This window comes from Chelonia mydas, chromosome 1 (assembly GCF_015237465.2).
Source record: "Chelonia mydas isolate rCheMyd1 chromosome 1, rCheMyd1.pri.v2, whole genome shotgun sequence".
Classification (NCBI taxonomy): domain Eukaryota; kingdom Metazoa; phylum Chordata; order Testudines; family Cheloniidae; genus Chelonia; species Chelonia mydas.
Genome location: NC_057849.1, coordinates 282,806,163 through 282,820,908, shown reverse-complemented (window position 1 = coordinate 282,820,908; position 14,746 = coordinate 282,806,163). Strand labels below are relative to the sequence as shown.

General features: G+C 37.9%; 1 protein-coding gene across 5 annotated transcripts in view; it reads left to right on the top strand.

The window, feature by feature from the left end:
* CNOT2 (CCR4-NOT transcription complex subunit 2) overlaps nt 1–14,746 on the top strand; it is a 149,294-nt gene that overhangs the window by 68,386 nt on the left and 66,162 nt on the right. The gene's annotated exons all lie outside the window — the stretch shown is intronic.

Sequence of the window (14,746 nt, the reverse complement as noted above, 5' to 3'; positions counted from 1 at the left end):
TGCGAGTGTGGTCGTGTGCGAGCGCTGGGAGAGAGCTCTCCCAGCGCTCCTTGTAATCCACCTCCACGAGGGGATTAGCTCAGAGCGCTGGGAGCATGGATCCCAGCACTCGGAGCCTGTCCACACTAGCACTTTAAAGCGCTCAGACTTGCTGCGCTCGGGCTTGATTTTTCACACCCCTGAGCCAGCAAGTTAGAGCGCTATAAAATGTAAGTGTAGACAAGCCCTTTGATTGTATAGTAACTAAATACACTCCTCTTGTAAACATGCATTTCCTAAGTTCAGTAAAATGACAGGTCCGCCCCCAGTTTGAATCTTTATATTTGTTTGCATTGTAATGCAAGATGATTGATTCTCTTGAGCTTTCTTTTTATATAATTTTGGGAAAGTTTCAACTATTTTTTTCAATAAAAGTTTTAATTCAGTCTTTGATAGCATGTTCAATTATACACTTCTCTGTCTGTAGAGCTTTGCCACAGGGACTTATGTAGCTCTTGTGCTGGATCCGTGTGGTTGCTATATATGATTATGACACTGAAAGCAGTTATTGCACATACAGAAAACTTGCTTTTCTGTGTTATTTTTACAAAGTCTTGGTAGACACCATATAATGCACTTTGGAGTAATGACTTACAAATATCCATTTTTGAGAGTGTCAAAGGAAAACATGTTCTGAAATTACTAATTTCTGTGCTCCTCTCGCTTCTCTGAGATGATAAAAAAACAAGATGTTTTCTTAATTTTTAAATATCTCCTGAGTACTAAGTATTGTAATTCAAATTTCAGTCTGGAGTGATATTTATGTAGAAGTTTTAAGGTACTTAAGCTGTCATACTTATTTCTTTAAAGGAAACACAATGTAGTGTTATAGGAGATGTTATATCTTGAGACTCAAAGTACTTTGAATTTATATCAAGTTTTGTTTAATCTGTGAACTGATTGTCTAGTTTCTGATTGTCTAGTTATTTTAAAATGGTTTTGTGAATTTGAAAAATAATCCTTTTATAAAAGCATATAACACTTGTACTGTAAGATTATTCTAAAGGTGACCCACCTTCCAAATTTCTTGACAGATTTGCTGCTGATAGCTAGATATATTGTGTCAGTCTCCTGTTTAGTCTTTGTAGTTTTGAATTTTTAATTTACACAGGCTTTTTCAGGTTTAAAGAAAGTAAAGGAAATGGTGAAGACATTGACAAACCCCACAATTCATTATTGTATTCATGGCAAGAATACTAATGTTTCAGTGCTAAACTACAGTTGAGGGAGAGAATTATTTGGCTAGAATATTAAAACATAAATGCATTCTGGGATATTTCACAGCAGGGACCATGTCTTAGTGCTACACAGGACAGAGTGAGCACACTGTAATTAAATAATAATGGGAAATAACTTTATTCTTAATTCCACATAACATAATTTATACTGGAAATGGTTTGAAATGAATGTTATCAATTGTCACCAGTTTATGATTACATCACTAAACTAAATTCCCTCAAATTATGCTTCTGTGTTCAGGGCCAATGTTCATCTTTTTTCTTTAATACTGTGATGAGAATCCACAAAATGAACCTGTCAGCCACATGTAGATTAAATATTCCTATGTATGTTATATAGGTAAAAGTGCCTTAGAAGAATGTTATTGTATAAGAATATAATTTTATTACTATTATGAAATTACTGTGAGTCAGAATATTTACCAAGGGAATGTTAATTGTAGAAACGGTCTACTTTCAAATATGCTAGTCATCTGGAAAAGTGGACTTTTTTTTCTAAAAACTGATGACATATCACTGACTTAAAAGATTATTTTTAATTGTAAGATTTATCATTGCTTTAACCATCTATTACATGCAATGTAAAATATATAGAACATGTTGATACATGCAAAGTAATGCACACTGGAAAACAAATTTTAAATGTACATACATAATGATGGGGTCTAAATTAGCTGTTATCATTCAAGACCGAGATCTTGGTGTCATTGTGGATAATTCCCTGAAAACATCCACTCAGTGTTCAGCTGCAGTCAAAAAAAAGTCTAACCATATTAGGAACCATTAGGAAAGGGATAGATAAGACAATAAATATTATAATGACATAATGCCCTATACAAGGACATGGTATAAGACGATAACGGCCATACTGGGTCAGACCAAAGGTCCATCTATCCCAGTATCCTGTCTTCCAACAGTGGCCAATGCCAGGTGCCCCAGGGGGAATTAACAGAACAGGTAATCATCAAGTGATCCATTCCCAGCTTCAGGCAAACAGAGGCGAGGGACACCATCCCTGCCCATCATGGCTAGTTGCCCATCCTCAATGAACTTATCTAGTTCTTTTTTTAACCCTGCTATGGCCACGGCCTTGGCCTTCACAACATCCTATGGGAAGAAATTCCACAGGTTGTCTGTGTGTTGTGTGGGGAAAAAAATTCCTTTTGTTTGTTTTAAACCGGCTGCCTATTAATTTCATTTGGTGACCCCTAGTTCTTGTGTTATGAGAAGGAGTAAATAACATTTCCTTATGTACTTTTTCCACACCAGTCATGATTTTATAGACCTCTATCATATCCTCCCCCCAGTCGTCTCTTTTCCAAGCTGAAAAGTCCAAATCTTATTAATCTCTCCTCATATGGAAGCTGTTCCATACCCCTAATGATTTTGTTGTCCTTTTCTGAACCTTTTCCAATTCCAATATATATTTTTTGAGATGGGGCGACCACATCTACGCACAGTATTCAAGATGTGGGCATACCATGGATTTATATATAGGCAATATATTTTGTCTTATCTATCCCTTTCTTAATGATTCCAAACATTCTGTTCATTTTTTTGACTGCTGCTGCATATTGAGTCAGTGTTTTCAGAGAACTATCCACAATGGGCTCGTCTACACTGTGACGAGGTTGACAAAACTTTTGTCTTTCACAGATACTTAAAAAAGCCCCTCTGCAAAAGACAAAAGTTTTGCCGATGCAAGTGGCAGTGTGAAGCGCGCTCCTGCTGACCAAGCTAAAGTCGCTTGTGGGGCTGGAAGTATTTTGTTGGCAAAAGTGCTGACAAAATATCGACAGAGAGCATTTACACATGCTGACTTTTAGTGACAAGGCTGTGTCGACACAGCCTTGTCACTAAAAGCTGCATAGTGTAGACAAGACCAGTGACTCCAAAATCTTTCTTGAGTGCTAACAGCTAATTTAGGCCCCATCATTTTATATGTATAGTTGGAATTATGTTTTCCAATGTCCTTTACTTTAAATTCAATGTTGATAAATGCAATCTCCCATTTTGTTGCACAGTTTTGAGAGATCCTTTGTAGCTCTTCGCCATCTGCTTGGGACTTCGCTATCTTGAGTAGTTTTGTATCATTTGCACATTTTGCCACCTCACTGTTTATCCCTTTTTCCAGATTATTTATGGATATGTTGAATAGGACTGGAACCAGTACAGACCCTGGGGGACACCACTATTTACCTCTCTCCATTCTGTAAACTGACCATTTATTCCTACCCTTTTTTCCCTATCTTTTAACCAGTTACCAGTCCATGAGAGGACCTTCCCTCTTGTCCCATGGCAGCTTACTTTGCTTAAGAGCCTTTTGTGAGGGACCCTGTCCAAAACCACCTCTAATAAAACCTCAATCTGGGACAGTGCCTCAGATTTATCGCCTAAAAAGAATGGCTCAGCTTTGGAAATCTCTCTCACTTCCTCAGCCATGAAGACAGATGCAGAGAATTCATTTAGTTTCTCCGCAATGGCCTTATGCCCACACCTTGAATACTGTGTGCAGTTTTGGTCGCTCAATCTTTAAAAAAATAAATAAATAAAAGAAAAAAAAAAAGAAAAATGGAAAAAGGTACAGAGAGAAGGGCAACAAAAATGATTAGGGGTGTGGAGTAACTTCCTAAGGAGGAGGAGAGTAAAAAGACTGGGGCTGTTCAGCTTGGAAAAGAAACGATTTGGGGGGATATGGTAGAGGTCTATAAAATCATCAAAGGTATGGAGAAAGTGAATGTTACTTAACCCTTCACGTAACCCAAGAAGCAGGGGTCACCAAATGAAATCAATAGGCGACAGGTTTAAAACAAACAAAAAGAAGTACTTCTTCACACAATGCACAGTCAACCTGTGGAACTCCTTGCCAAGGGATGTCGTGAAGGCCAAAAGCGTAACTGGATTTAAAAAAAAAAAAAAGATAAGTTCATGAAGGATAGGTCTGTCAACGGCTATTAGCCACTTTCTGGGTGCCCCTAAGCCTTTGACTGCCACATGCTGGGACTGGATGAGAGGGGATGTATCACTCAATAATTATCTTGTTCTGTTCATTCCCTCTGACGCATCTGGCATTGGCCACTGTCGGAGGACACGATATGAGGCTGGATGGACCACTGGTCTGACCCAGTATGGCCAATATTATATTCGTGTCTGAGAATTATTTGTTGGAGTTCTTTCACTAAACTTGACTCAGCTGGGTTAAAATAAGATCACTACTTGCTGTAATTTTGTGTAACATTCTTGCCTTGTCTGTGAGACTATTTAAAGGAGTGAATCAGGTTTTTGTTTTTTTTTTTTTTTTAAGAAAAGAATTGGTCCTTAATCATTAAAAAAAAAAAAAAAAAAAAAAAAGATATTTAATAGGTGAATGCAATACACATATTCAAACATTTCCGTCTCACTCTGTACCCTAAATTATTTTGCATAAATAAAACTGTCCTAGACACATCCCCAAAGTTTCTTTCCAGGCTACACTTAATCAAGAACCAATTCAATCTGCCATTTCCTGAGAAATTGGCCATGTGTAGCAGTCTGGAGGTTGAAGGAGAAGCTTTGAAGAAAACGCTACTCTGGGGAGGTAGTTCGGATTCTGTTGATTTCTGGGATTATATCCACAGAGAAAATAGTATGATATTCCATGAAAGTTTTTTATGTAAAAACTCCCCAAATTTGCTACATAGTCTACTTTAGGTTTCAGAGTAGCAGCTGTGTTAGTCTGTATCCGCAAAAAGAAAAGGAAGACTTGTGGCACCTTAAAGACTAACAAATTTATTTGAGCATAAGCTTTCGTAAACTCACTTCATCGGATGCATTCAGTGGAAAATACAGTGGGGAGATTTATATACACAGAGAACATGAAACAATGGGTGTTACAATACACATTGTAACAAGAGTGATCAGGTAAGGTGAGCTATTACCAGCAGGAGAGCGGGGGGGGGAAAAAACCTTTCGTAGTGATAATCAAGGTGGGCCATTTCCAGCAATTGACAAGAACGTCTAAGGAACGGCGGGGGGGAGATAAACATGGGGAAATAGTTTTACTTTGTGTAATGACACATCCATTCCCAGTCTTCATTCAAGCCTAAGTTAATTGTATCCAGTTTGCAAATTAATTCCAATTCAGCAGTCTCTCCTTGGAGTCTGTTTTTGAAGTTTTTTTTGTTGAAGAATTGCCACTTTTAGGTCTGTAATTGAGTGACCAAAAAGATTGAAGTGTTCTCCGACTGGTTTTTGAATGTTATAATTCTTGACGTCTGATTTGTGTCCATTTATTCTTTTACATAGAGACTGTCCAGTTTGACCAATGTACCTGGAGGAGGGGCATTGCTGGCACATGATGGCATATATCGCATTGGTAGATGTGCAGGTGAACGAGCCTCTGATGGTGTGGCTGATGTGATTAGGTGCTATGATGATGTCCCCTGAATAGACATGTGGGCACAGTTGGCAACGGGCTTTGTTGCAAGGATAGGTTCCTGGGTTAGTGGTTCTGTTGTGTGGTGTGTGGTTGCTGGTGAGTAATTTGCTTCAGGTTGGGGGGCTGTCTGTAAGCAAGGACTGGCCTGTCTCCCAAGATCTGTGAGAGTGATGGGTCGTCCTTCAGGGTAGGTTGTAGATCCTTGATGATGCGTTGGAGAGGTTTTAGTTGGGGGCTGAAGGCGATGGCTAGTGGCGTTCTGTTATTTTCTTTGTTGGGCCTGTCCTGTAGTAGGTAACTTCTGGGTACTCTTCTGGCTCTGTCAATTTGTTTCTTCACTTCAGCAGGTGGGTATTGTAGTTGTAAGAACGCTCTCCTGCTGGTAATAGCTCACCTTACCTGGTCGCTCTGGTTACAGTGTGTATGGTAACACCCATTGTTTCATGTTCTCTGTGTATATAAATCTCCCCACTGTATTTTCCACTGAATGCATCCGATGAAGTGAGCTGTAGCTCACAAAAGCTTATGCTCAAATAAATTTGTTAGTCTCTAAGGTGCCACAAGTCCTCCTTTTCTTTTTATAGTCTACTTTATTTTTTTATTCAAGGAAGGACTTTCATACTAGGCAAAATTTTCAGATAGGTCATTCTAAAATATATATTGCTATTCTCAGTTATCAAAACTATTTTGTTTAGAGTGGTGTGTACTTGTACAAAGTATGCCTCCTTTTTGATATTATGGTGAAATCGTAAGAATTACATCACAATACTTCTCTCAACAACCAAGTGAATACATAATTACAAAGCTATGACATCATTGCTGGATTAATAAGAAAGATATGCTGGATTGAGAGGTTTTATTTAAAAACAAAGAAATGGTAATAGTGGAGGAAACAGAAAAATGCAGTCAAATCAAGCAATTCTTTTTTAATAAAGTTTACTCTTTTTTGAATTTTCCTTTAGTATGAAAATGTTTCTGTTCTCAGCTTTTCTCCCCAACCCCCCTAATCAAACACTCTACAGGGAAGATCAGTGTTATCCCATAAATTGTTTTAAAGACTGTTTTGTAATGTATTTGATTTAGAGTTGCTTCTGCATTTTCATGTGGAATTAGGCAAATGGTGCATGATATGAAAATGTTTTATTATTGAGTGCTTTTTAAAGGTAGTTGCCATCTCGTGGAAAAATCAGAAGCTTCAGCTTAGGATGGATATATATATGACTGAATATATATAATGACTTCAGCTTCGGATGTGTGTGTGTGTGTGTGTATATATATATATATATATATATATATGTATATATGTATGTGTGTATATATATATATATATATATATATATATATAATATATTTGACTGAAAACAAGACAGTTGGGCTTTGGTGGAGGCATATTTCAGTGGAATTATTGTGCATTCCTAAATTACTGGTACATTCACTAGAAAGCCATGAGCCACGAAGTGCTATAGGGACCAGAGGTGAAATTCTGATCCTATTGAAGTCAATGGCAAAATTTGTGGACCCAGGATTTCACCCATGTTCCTTCTCCTGCAGTAATGTAGCCATTGATATTGGAATAACCATAGTATGGGTATATAGGAGTACTTATTACAGGCTAATAATCCATACTGCTCTGAAGAACTATAGTAAAGAATGGGTTTAGAGAAACTAACAAAACTACTCCTAAGTAATTCTCTGGCTATAAACTATTTTTCCTTTCCTAATATGCAATTAATTTTTACTAAGTTCAAGATGAAGAGCAGTTACAGGATATTCTTGAAAACTTTTGTCCCACTCTGCAGCAATTAGTTACAGTTAAACCTGGGGTTTAGACTAGTATAGAAAATGAAAAAGTGGTAATTTATGGATTAGTTAAAAACTTCACCTTTTATGCCTAATAAAAATAAATAACCTGAATTTTTCTTTTGAAACTTATTATTAAATGAAAATATCCTGTCTTTTATTCTAATAAAATCAATGAGGAAATACCCCCAGAACTGCACTTAGAGTGATTTAGTAGGTTCAGCTAACACTTCTACCTACAAAGTAAATGCATGTATTTACTTTTACACAACTTATATTTTATTCTAGTCATACTTTGTTGTCTCTTTTCGTAGACTTCTTTATGCACGTTGTTTATTATAACCTGTGCTAGAAAACTCAGAATGTGAAAAGAGGTTTTTATATGTTCCGTTTAATTTATATTGTATGGTCCTTTGCTGTTGACTTGCATCAAATTAGATTTATCTTCGGCACTGAGAAATGAGGTGATCAACCACTATTTTATTTACTTAAAATAGAAATTATTTATGTGAGGTGGTAAAACTGGCTTCCACTGCAGTTGCAAATGCTATGTTCTGACTTGACTTGGTGCCTGATTCAGTGGCTTTTTAACTTCATAAATTGGGCTCATGCATATTTGTATTATTTCATTGTAATTCACTAAGCAAACACTTCTATAAGAATTTTTTTGTTTTATAAAGGCAAGTTAATGTTTCCAGCAGAAAGGAGAAGCAGAATAAATTTTAACTTGCTAGCTAGATCATTTCTACTGAACAATGCAAGACTCACTGGTTTTGACTAGTAGGAAGTTTTTGATGAAAATTAGGCAATTCCAGAGAGAGGTAATTATCTTGACTTATTGCCACTATTTCAGACAGCACCTTTTGGCAAATGCTGTTGTCTTTGTGAGAGACAAGATGGAAGAGGGGATATCATTAAGTTCTTTCTTTAAACCCTTAGTCCAGACCAAAAAAGAAAAACATATGTACCACTGAATACAAGTTTTTGGATCTGTTCGGGGTAAAGAATTATTTAATCCATTAACATAAATAATGTAGAAATTTTCTGCTTTACAGAAAGATTTTTAAATCAATTCTACAAGATTTCTTAATATCTTAATGTCTTGGTGTACTGTTGAGTCCAATAAAATGATAAACCAAATCTCCCTTGGTGATACCTACAATAATATTGAAAAACTAAAATTTAATAAAGAGAATTAGTTTTAGTATTCGAAACCGGTTACTTATTTGCTTCAGGGTGCTAAACTCTAATATAATTTAATTAATCTACATCCATATGAGATCTTAAATCACTGGTGATTACGGAAGAGATCTTTTTGAAATTTGTGAAGACAGAAGATCAGACTCTGTGCTAGCAAGGCGTTTGCTGGTTATTGCCCTGTGTTCACATTCAGCAGCATACTTTGTTGCACAAAACTGATAACACATTTGTTTTCCCTATGAACGAGAGGGATTATTGTTTTGCTCTGAAATGTTTCCCTTTTTTCCCACACACTCTTACAACCCCACTCAACTCATCCCTTGTGTTTTGGTTGTGTGTTGCTGTGGCTATCACCCTTCAGATGAGTTGAGTGAAGAGAGTGCAAATGACTGTTGATTGGAATACCTCAAGCATGTAATATCTGTACAATGCTTTTGTGTCCACACATGATAGTTCATTTTATTGAACATATTACAGTCGTACCTGAAGGCCCTAGTCAGGTCGGGAGATCCCATTTTACTTTGCTCTGAGCAAACACTGATTTAGAGTGCTTACAGTTTCTCAGTTTTCTAGCATTAGTTTTATTGTCTGGATGGAGCATCTGGGACACCGCCATTAGCAGTGGTCAGGTTGAACTGATGATGGTTGCTGCTATGCAGCCCGGACAGGAAGTCTCAAGCACTTCAGCTTCACTAGTTTAACTAGTCCTCCTAACTTCCTCCCACAATGTGGCGTTTCAAGGTTACAGGTCTCCTTTTGTCACCCCACCTCTGCCCCTAGTGCCTCAGATATCCCATGTGGCAATTCTTCATTTAATAAGGGCCAGTATCTTGCATGGTATATAATGCTGAGCATTATTTACTCAGTGCTGACAATCTGCTCAGTTGTATGTAGAAGATAAGACAAGGATTTTACTTTAAGATGACAGACAATGGTCAAAATATCACACGCTTTGGGGGCAGAGACCATTTTGTGTGTGTGGGCGGGAGGATGCATGTATTTTGCACAGTGCCTATCACAGTGGGCTCCTGATCCATGTCTGGAGTTTTTAGGTGCTACTGCATTATAAAATAGTAGTGCAGATATTTTTTTAATGCACCTATAATAGCACCACTTTTGTGGAGAAGTATGGCTGCACTATTCAAGTGAATTGTGTTTTGAGGCATTATTTAAGAGGAAAGGATGGGTGTTACATGGGGTAGGGAGGGCAGCCCAGTTATAGGGGACAGATTAGAGAAAGATGCAGGATTGAGAATGGAAGGAGTTAATGAGTGCACTTTACTACAATTAAACTGCAAAGAGCTGAAGCAAACGTACTTTTTATAAGCTGGTGGTACTCTAGTGTTAGCTAGCCACACCACTTTTTTTTTTGCCTTTGTTGGTTGTCTATTCTAGTGAAGATCTTTTGGAGCTGTGCATAGGCCTGTGTCATTAAACCTGCGCAGGATCTAGAGTGATGAGGTGATCTGAAGCTCTCCACCTAAGCTTACAGCCAGCAGGTCTACACAAGGCTTACTGAATTGAGTATTGAATGCAACACTCGGTGATGCTATGACAGTGTTGAGGGGGTGAATATGGTACAATAATGTTTAGTATAATACTTTATCTCAGGCCCACCTGAATCACTTTCCACTTATATCAGGAGTTGAACTCAGTCCTGATGAGCAAGCAATTCAGCAAGCCAGTCTGAATTATTGACAGTTACTGGGAGGCCAGACATGCAGAAAACCCAACGGATCATGTCCTGGAGACAGGAGTGTTTACGCTACCTGAGATGATTACAAATTATTTTTAATCTTGCTAATTAGCTCTTGACAACGCTTAAATTTTACTTCAGAAGAATTAACTATTTTCATTACTGAGTCCATTCAATCACTTCTTTCCTATAACTTACTTTTATCTTTAGGCATGTTATGTCAGAAAAATTATATACTGATTATTGTAAACTCTAACTACTGGTCAACTGTTGTTGAGCAGTATTGATCAGATTTCACGTTTACAACAGTTAGAATGAGAAAGAAATGCCTAATGCATTTAGTATTTAAAAACTGAAAAGTAAGGTGAGCTAGCCAGTTTCATATGGAACCTTGTTCTGGCTGTTCTCCAGAAATTCCTAGATCCTAGGAAGCCAAGCTCCCTAATGGATCACAACTCCTCCAACTTCCCTATTCTACATGTAGCACTTGCCACACCTCTCTTGCACTTCAGTCACCAGTGTCTTCACCCATTCTCCTGTAGGCTTCTAGACAGTTTTATAACTTTTTTAAACTGTCAGCCACGACAAGAACCTTGATGTTTTTATCACTTCCCTTTTAACTTTTAGAATACTTACTTTTTCATTCACAGGCTGAAATTGGCATTCTAATGTCAACTTTCAAATTGAAATATTACATCATCAATAAAATCTGAGTGACCCTGAAAATATTTAGACAAAACAAATAAATATGTGATGGTGGCGGTGGTGGTGGTTATGGTGTTTTAATTTATAGTAGGGCTGTCACGCGATTAAAAGAATTAATCACTATTAATTGCACTGTTAAACTACAATAGAATACCATTTATTTAAATATTTTTGGATGTTTTCTACATTTTCAAATATATTGATTTCAATTATAACACAGAATACAAAGTGTAAAGTGCTTACTTTATATTTATTTTTGATTACAAGTATTTGCACTGTAAGAAAACAGAAAAAATAGTATTTTTCAATTCACCTAATACAAGTACTATAGTGCAATCTCTTTATCAGGAAAGTTGAACTTGCAAATGTAGAATTATGTAAAAAAACCCACATTCAAAAATAAAATGTTAAAATTTTACAGCCTGCAAGTCCACTCAGTCCTACTTCGTGTTCTACCAATTGCTCAGACAAACAAGTTTGTTTACGATTGCAGGAGATAATGCTGCCCACTTCTTGTTTACAATGTCACCTGAAAGTGAAAACAGGCGTTCTCATGGCACTGTTGTAGCTGGAGTCACAAGATATTTACATGCTGGATGTGCTAAAGATTCATGTGTCTCTTCATGCTTAACCACCATTCCAGGGGGCATGCGCCCATGCTGATGACAGGTTCTGCTTGATAACAGTCCAAAGCAGTGTGGACTGACACATGTTCATTTTCATTATCTTAGTCAGATGCCACCAGCAGAAGGTTGATTTTTTTTTTTTAATTTGTTTGTTTGTTTATTTATTTTGGTGGTTCAGGTTCTGTAGTTTCTGCATCAGAATGTTGCTCTTTTCAGACTTCTGAAAGCATGCTCCACACCTCATGCCTCTCAGATTTTGGAAGGCACTTCAGATTCTTAAACCTTGGGTCGAGTGCTGTAGCTATCTTTAAAAATCTCACATGGATACTTTCTTTGCGTTTTCTCAAATCTGCAATGAAAGTGTTCTTAAACACTTAACAACATGTGCTGGGTCATCATCCGAGACTGCTGTAACATTAATTCTATAGCAGAATTATGCCCCCCAGTCTCTGCCCAGGCTTTAGAGGTTGTTGTGGCTGCAAAAAAAATCTGCTGGGGGCTGCATGCGGCCACAGTGGCTGCAATTGATTTACACTGTTCTAGCTGCCTGTACCTTTTAACCCTAGTGGTCATCTTACATTGGTTTCATTTTCAAGACTACATTAGCTGGGAAAAGGGCTAGAAACACAGCTTTCATTTGTATTTTAAAAATGATTATTCTCTCTCTACGTTTCTAGTTCCCTCCCAAATCATGGGCCCAAAGGCTGGCTGTGCTTTAGTGGTGGTCAGAAATCCTATCATGCTCCATTTCTCCCGCCCTCCCACACAGTAGAAGTATGATGAAATAATCAATATGCATAATCAGGAAGCTGGTGACAAAATGCATCTAATACACTCCTTAGTTTTTCCTGCAGCTGCTATGTGTATATCAGTGTTTTCCTACACTTTGCTGCTGCAGTCACAAAATATTGGCATTCATTATGTTAACTTTCCAGCTTACAGAATGCTAGACTCTGGAATCCCTTGAGTTTTCTTTGTAGACAAATCTGATGGCACTTTCTGACTCTTCATTCATGCCTTCAGAAGCTATTGTGCAAAGTGTAGCTCACTGAAATAACAATGTGGACATAGTACTGCCATTACACGTTAGACGTCATCTTTGCCTCACCTTCAGCCATTCAGATTCACACTTAACCAAAGTGACACTTGATTCTGTTGGTGTGATTCCGAGATGAGTTCACTAGCCAGGGGAAAACCAAAATAGACAGGATGAGGGATGAAGTACCCTGCTTTCCCTGTTAATTTATTTGGTATCTGATGGGGAGTCTTTCTTTCTGCCTCTTCTCAGAGGAGCCAGAGTTCTTGAGTTTGTCTATCATGCACTTGTAGCTGACTGGGCTCTGTGGTCTACCAGGCACTGCAGCGCAATGGGGAAGTAACCTTTCTGGTTAACTTTTTCTGATGGTTGTTGGGGCTCAAGAATGAGCAAGTGAGTTTTTTATCTTTAGCTCCACCATGGTTGGTAAAGCCCCACTTGCTCTCAGACCTTCTTTCTTTTGCAAGGATATTTCTAATAGTTGCTCAGTTTTCTGGTGCTTTTAGGTATACACACCTGTGTTATGACGACTCTGATTAGACAAAATATGTGCCAGTGAGCATTGTTCTACATTTGCAGCCAGCCTCCACAAGTGATAGTTATTCTCTTCTTCATACAAGCTATTTTTCATCTTGTAGGCTCTCACTGTAATATTGCAGGTTTCAGAGTAACAGCCATGTTAGTCTGTATTCGCAAAAAGAAAAGGAGTACTTGTGGCACCTTAGAGACTAACCAATTTATTTGAGCATGAGCTTTCCTGAGCTACAGCTCACTTCATCGGATGCATACTGTATAATATAATGTAATATTGCAGTAACAATCTGCAGAGAGACAGTAGAAAATGTTCTTTCTCATTCAGAAGTAAATCTGGCGTTTCCTAACAAATGCTTTAGTTTGAAACCCAAATAACATTCTTAACTTTTTTGTATGTAATTTCCTAGGTGGTTGTTTTTTAAAGGACAAAAGTAAAAGCAGGTATCTGTCTGTTATATGTAACTCTGGCAATCTCTGCATCGTCAGCAGAATTTGAAGCCTGAGTCTTTGGCACAGACTTCACCGCTTGAGCTATAGGTATAACTTCAGTAGCTGGCAGAAAAAGGATTTTTATCCCAGAGTGTGGGGGAATGAGACACTGAAGCCATATTCTGGGTCTGGGTATGTCTGGCCTAGTTTGTCCTCCCATGCCACCCCCAAGAGGTCAGAGCGCTCCTGCGCACTTTGGGCAGTGGAAGGGATTGGCATGGGAAGCCAAACCCAGCTCTCTCAAAATCAACTCTACCCCACCCCTTGCCGCACTGGCTCTGGCAGCTTCCAGGTATTGCCAGTAAAGTATGGTGATGGTGCTGCTGCTCTGGCAGTGGCTTGAGCTGGAGTTTTTAGAACGTTCAGTGGTTTTGAGAGGCTACCAAAATTTTCCAGAGGTCGAAGGAAAGCAAGGGAGAGGAAATAGCAACTAAATATTTTTTGACAATTTTGCTAAATCTGAATGGAATCTTATGGGACAAAGAAAAAAGGCAAGTTTACAGCCTGAGACGTTGGTGAATATCAAAGACTGACCGCAAGCATATATGTGTTAATACTTCTCCAAGAAAAGGGTGCAAAAATCCTTTAGAATGGAAAGTGTTAAACAGCCTAAATATAAGGGTTCCTACCAGCTCCCCAAATAAGTGTGGCTTTGTAATCTTTTACTTTGTCAAAACTATTCTTGAGTTCCTAGAACCAGAAATCAAAATGACTACTACAGAATATCAGAAATATCTGAGAATGAGGCACTGAAGTTCACATTTCTAACCAGGCTTTTTTCATTTTATAGAAATTTCCACATTAGCAGGTATAATTTTTTTTATCATTGCATTGAAATGCTTACCTGGTATTCTGAAACTTTGCTGAAAGCAAACAAAAGCTTTATATGCCGAAGTACGCTGATTTAAAAGAAGTCTCCCCCTGTTCCACAACATAATGTATGCTTTTGCGCCTTTGCTCTGGAGT